The following is a 6,374-nucleotide window of genomic DNA, read 5'->3' as shown; positions in this document are numbered from 1 at the left end:
TATTAAACTATAATCAATTCAAGAAATGTGTAAAATGAATAGTCCAAGTATGAGTGAAGAAAAAACAAGTGAAATTTATTGTTTAGTTATATGAAAAAATATGTGTATATGAATTGAACGAAATTTCTTGAAAATATTATCTACCTATTATAACTACTCAAAAAAGTGTTTAATATCTGTGAATTCCACACACTCACCACGAAGGTGTTGTCACCGCGGAGGTGTTGTTTTCTTCAAGCTCGGCACTGCTCGATACGGCAGGGGAACGTCGAGAGGATCCGGACGTGGCAGTTGATGAAGAAAACGCGGCGATGAATGATGATGTGCCTGAAATTCGAGAAACTCAAAGGTATACTAATATGTTATGGTCAAAGGTTTGATGCACTATAGTTGTAAACTTGTAACGAGACAGTGAAACTCGAGAAACTCAAAGGTATACTAATATGTTATGGTCAAAGGTTTGATGCACTTTTAGTTTTAACGAGACTGTGAAAGAGAGCAGAACTACCACGGCCGACGAATAAGTTCGAATTGAAAGTCCGGAGAACGAGCTGTGCGGCTCTCGGCGGTCGCGGCACACCGTCTCCGCTTGCCCGCTAGCGCTACGGGGGCTCGCGACCAATGGAAATGTCCCGAAATCACCGGAGCGGTACCCCTGGGAGGACGTTTGACGGTCGTAAGTAAACCCGTACACGTGCGTAATGTCATGTACACATTTGTAAATAAACGCACGCACACACGCGCACACGCACACACGCGAACACGCACATACGCACATACGCACGCCTACGTACACCATGTATACATGCCCGTGGCCGGGGCACGCCAATCGCCCGAGTCGTACGCCGCGAGTGGGCGTGTCGGGGGGGCGTAAGGGCGCTATGGTTGCGCAGTGGAGTGACATGCGCGCACGGGTTGCTGGTCCGAACACTTGCCCGCGGTGGACGATTGTTGTTGTGTATATATTATTATATACCATCACAAGACAGAATATTATAATATTATATTATTACGATTATCAAAAACGACGATCGGCGGCAAAATAATATTTCGGCGTAACTACTGTATAACGTCTGCGGTCGAGAACAACGAAATGATTTCGAGAGAAAAATTTATAATAATTGTTACGAGTACAAGTTGAATGCAAATAAAATTAAACGCCGCATATTATACATGTATCATTATACACAGATACCGCGGTTATAGACCGCGATGATGATGATATCGCCGTTCACTCGTGTTGCAGTCGTGTCGGAATTAAATTAGTAGCCAAATTTTTGTATACGCAGAGCAAAAGCTGTTTAGATTATATTTTTATAAATGACGTTTTGAACAATAATCTTGACGATTTAGATTTTTCATTATATTTTTATTTTTGTGATTACCTATTTATTAATAATTTTAGAAAAAGTCCTATATTTTTAAGATTTTTAAAAACTTAGTTTCAAAAAATCAAACTTACAATATTTTGATTGAAAAAATAATCTTTATTAAAATTGTTGTTTTTATATCGTTATGTATTATACCTATAGGAAATAACAAGCCTACGTCGAAGGTCTGATCGATTGGTTGCGATGAGACATTATAACTATTATGCGTACCTATTATATCATTAGATATATGTGTAATTCGTGATACATTTTGGAACACATTGATAGCCAATGATTTTTTCGATAAGGACAATCGTGGCTATTATTTTCTTTTTTCCCATCTATCAATATAAATAATAGCCAATGTTTGTGTGTGCGCGTGTAAGTGATCCTTAGCTAAATCCATCACGTTCGTGGTTATAAATAGTTTGCTGTAATCAAAAAAATATGAATTAAAGACACTTAACACTTCTTATAGGTACGTCGTACGTATAATAACCTAACCTATTCATTGACGTGGTATATCTAAAACCTACTGTTATACAGCAGAGCTAGTCACACGCTTTTATAATGTAAATTTAAATTGTCTATGTATAATTTCGAATTATGAAAGTTTATTGTTGTAGAATTTGTTTGTACTTGGCAATAATTATACCTAGTTTAAATATAAATGTTATTGATATTAGTTATTTATAATTTGTAAAATTTAACCATATAATAGTTGTATTGGTAAATATGACTTTATGAGCATTTAAAACACAAAAGAAAATAGATGAATCTATAATATAATAATAAATCCTTAGTATGAATCATAAATCATATCATATTTAGGGATGGACAATATACTTGATTCATCGTAAGAGTTTGACCAAGTTAAAAGTTAGACTAAAATAGTGTATTAAAAGTTAAAAGATACAAGACACTTTGAAAATCAGTGACAGGTTACAAGTTGCAATTTAGTAATTAGTTACATTTAAGGTTACAAACTGCTTAATTATTTATGTTTATTTATTTAAAAAATAATGACACACTTTTCTAAATAGTTGTGTGTCTGAGATGGTTAAGAAAATGTATTAACATTGAAACATTCAAATATTACAAATTATAATAACTATAAATTATTGGAATTCTCAAATGACAAAAACATAAAAAATTCACTAAAATGTCAAAAAATGCAAAATAAAAGTTACATTTTTTAATTTCTTGCTAAATGAAATGAATTTTGTGCTCGGAAAGCAATGTTTTCAAAAATTCAGAAAAAAAATTCAATTTGCATTTAAATCTGTTCCCTATTAATAAATAATGCGGGTATATTATTATATTTCGTTTCTGGTGTTTTGCTATTACATGAATATAATTCCAAAGTTAAAATAACTTAGATACTTTTTAAAGTCTTTATTAAATAATAAAAATTAAAGATTATTTATTTAAAAAGGAACAGTTTGTCATATATTATGTGTATACATTTAATATTAATATATTAAATAAATATGTAAATATAAAATTATATTATTAATTTTTCACAGTAAACACACGTTAAAATAATAAAGAAAAATCGAAAATACTTTAATTTTAATAAACAAACATAATTGATTAATAAATATAAACAATGTTAAAAACTTTCAGTTATAATTGAAGTCTCCATAAAATGCTGTAAGTGAATTTAATTTTCCATTAATAATATTCTGCTGTATTTTCACTTTTCCAAAATTGTTTGCTAACCACAAACACTGAAATATTATTATATAAAATTAAGTGTATACTTAAAACAAATCATAATCATGTGTTTTACTTCTAGTATATTTGTATTTTTCGATATGAGAAATGCTATGTTGGGCGTAATAGTTTTAGCAAGATTAAAAATACCAAAACCTCCCCCAAGCGATTCACCACAAATGCTCACTCCCTTTCTCTTCTTCGATAATGTATATTTATTCAAAATCAGATTTTTAGAATTTTTTAATTTATTATATTTCTAGATTTTTGAGTTTTGTTGTACTATTTAAAGTGTGTTACGTAAAGATATATTGTGTTAAGCATGATTGATGAATTAATCTGTAGTATGCTGATACGAAATATGTATGGATACCAGGACACATGTACACGCAATCACAAGAAAAGTACACCTAAATACGTCTTGTACACTAATATTTCAATATTTGTAATAATGTTTATTGTAAAATGATAAATTTACCATCAATACATATTAAAGTTATCTTTGTAATATAACTAATATAAAAGGTGAAGACTGAAGACAGAGAAAAATAAGTACCTTATTTAAACTTTTAATAAAAAGACAATAAGTACAACATATAATGTTAATTAATCGCTATCGCAGTTCGTGAATGTATTCGTACCCACTTAAAGTGTATACTCGTAATATAAACAGCACACATGATAATATAATATTCCAAAACCATAACGATACGAAAGCAGCTTTTTGCGGTATCGTTATTCGAAAGAAGAAGACGAAGTAAAAGTATAATACTTTTTATTATGTGAGATATTATTACAAACTTACTATACGTAATTGTTACGATACTGTTCTATTGTATACAATTGTTTATCAAAATATTTAACTATTATATGTATACATAGCATATACTTGATTATAACCTAACCTATGTACAATGCACATAATGTACTTATATAATATAAAATAATATAATATACACAATCTTTGACAGAAATTCGTAATAATTATCAGATTATAAAATAAATATTGAGTGGAATGATATATCAATCTACAGAAAAGTCAAACAACTTCTTGCAGGAATTTGTGTACAATTTATAATTTATGCTCTCGCCGTGAAAGAATAACGGAAGTTAATAATAATATATTGTTATATGTATGTTATATATAGGTACTTAACCATTTAAGTTGTGGTATTTTCGAAATGGCAGTCAGAAGTATTATTGTTATTATTATTTGAGAGAGCGTTTAGAAAAAAAATTATTTGACGAAATGTGTACACGAAAAGTATGAAATTGAAGTTTTACAGATAATATAAATGTATATTTCAAAAACGGTGTTAAGCGTCATACCGTGGATAAACTTGATAAGTAGGTACTACCTATATCCGTGTATATTTTAGTAATGTTTCGTAAAAAAAAAAAAAACGTAATAAGGCCTACACGCAAGACTCGACAGCTCTTCGTTTTTGCGAATGATCGATCAGGGTATATACATATGAATAGCTATAACACATGTATTGTTTTTAATCTATAAACGTATATTTGGAGATGGATACCCTGCTATAATATAGTAGCCGGTAGGCGGACCAGGGAGTAGTAGCAATCGATCAACGATCGTGACGTTATATATATTATTGGCCGTGTAAGGGTGACCGTGGTTGTTTGTGTATTTATTCAGAGTTTCAAATCCGTGAACCGCGGTGGCAATGTGCAGTGTTTTTAATATTGTTGTTATTATTATTACTATTGTACGTCATCAATAAGAAATCACGCGTCTGTTGATTCAACCTAATGAAAATCGATACGATATAATCATCATTTGGATATAAAAATTGGGGATGAGAACTAATAAAGGTTGTCTAGTTCAGTGATCGGAAACTGGTGGCCCGCTTTAAATTCTAGAACGATGACATTTTTTTCTATTCATACCATTATTTTAAAGTTTTAGACAGTATTTATTTTTCCTAGTAAATAATTCGAGAATAAAACATTTTTATTTTTGTCTGAGCCGTGAAATTTGTGAATGTGTCCCGAAAGTCCAAAAAAAGTTTCCGACCACTGGTCTACTCGTAGTTAATAATAAGATTATTTTTATAATTTAACTTAGGTATTGTTTTAGCAGATGTCAAAAATATGTAAGAAAAAATTTCCTTTTATCATCGCCCGGTTAAAAAATTGTTTTTTTGTGATACTTGCTTATAATATACGGGTTGGAATTGTATACAATAAGTCGACTGATTGTTCGTAATATTACTTAATGTTTATTTTAAATCATGTTCCTATCTTGTTTTATTTAACTTTATTCTTTTTGAATTAATTTAAAAAAATAATAATTTGTCGGTATTTTAATCTTATAGTCCTACCATCAGACTCTCAGAAGAAATAATTGGTCAATGGTCATGTAAGAATGGTGTACTGAACGATTAAACTGAATATGCGGAACATCATATTATAAATATTTTTCAATATTTAATTTCTGAATATTCATTTGCAGAACGTTTTCCCGGTAAATACATATTACAAAAATATAATTTCATATTTGTATACTTTTTATACTTACCAGTTTTTTTTACGGTGTTATTAATATATTACTAACCTATATATGCGTCTATATAATTCGTTTATGATAATTAGAAAATAAAATGCATTTATCGGAACATGTGTTTAACAGAGTGATTTCTGTTTTGCGGTATATTTTATGCGCTTGTACTAATATAATATAGGTAGTGTAATAAATATAACATATTATCTTCGTGTAGTGTAAGCGTTTTGGCCACGGCTATAGCACGTTTGTACGCGTTACGATCACAAACGTCGCTGTCGACTTTATTATATAGAATTATTATACTATACCATCGACAATAATAATATTAAAAACATTCGAACTTTTCTAACCTTGGTGTCGGACATTGGGGTGGTGATATACCCTATACAAGCGAATATATTTTTTTTTTTCTATTACTTCTATCCCCTTTGAACGGTATTTTTAATAATATACATATAATATATAATATATACGTATTTGAATAAATGAATTATTATAGTCAATTGATTACTTACTGGAAACCCGCCGAAATAATACGATGATTAATATTGTACGTGCCGTATCATTCAAAAGCGACCGGAAGTTTATGATAATGTTTGAGATTTTTAATCTTCATATTATATTATATGGATGATGATACTGAACGGTTTTTTTTTCATTGGTATAACAACTGTACATTACCGATATAAAATATTATTCTATATATACTCGTAATTATTTTATTATTACTTGTATACATACCTTACGTTTTATAAAGCCGATAA

This window comes from Rhopalosiphum padi, chromosome 1, assembly GCF_020882245.1.
Source record: "Rhopalosiphum padi isolate XX-2018 chromosome 1, ASM2088224v1, whole genome shotgun sequence".
Lineage (NCBI taxonomy): Eukaryota > Metazoa > Arthropoda > Insecta > Hemiptera > Aphididae > Rhopalosiphum > Rhopalosiphum padi.
Note: the sequence above shows the minus strand (reverse complement) of the source record.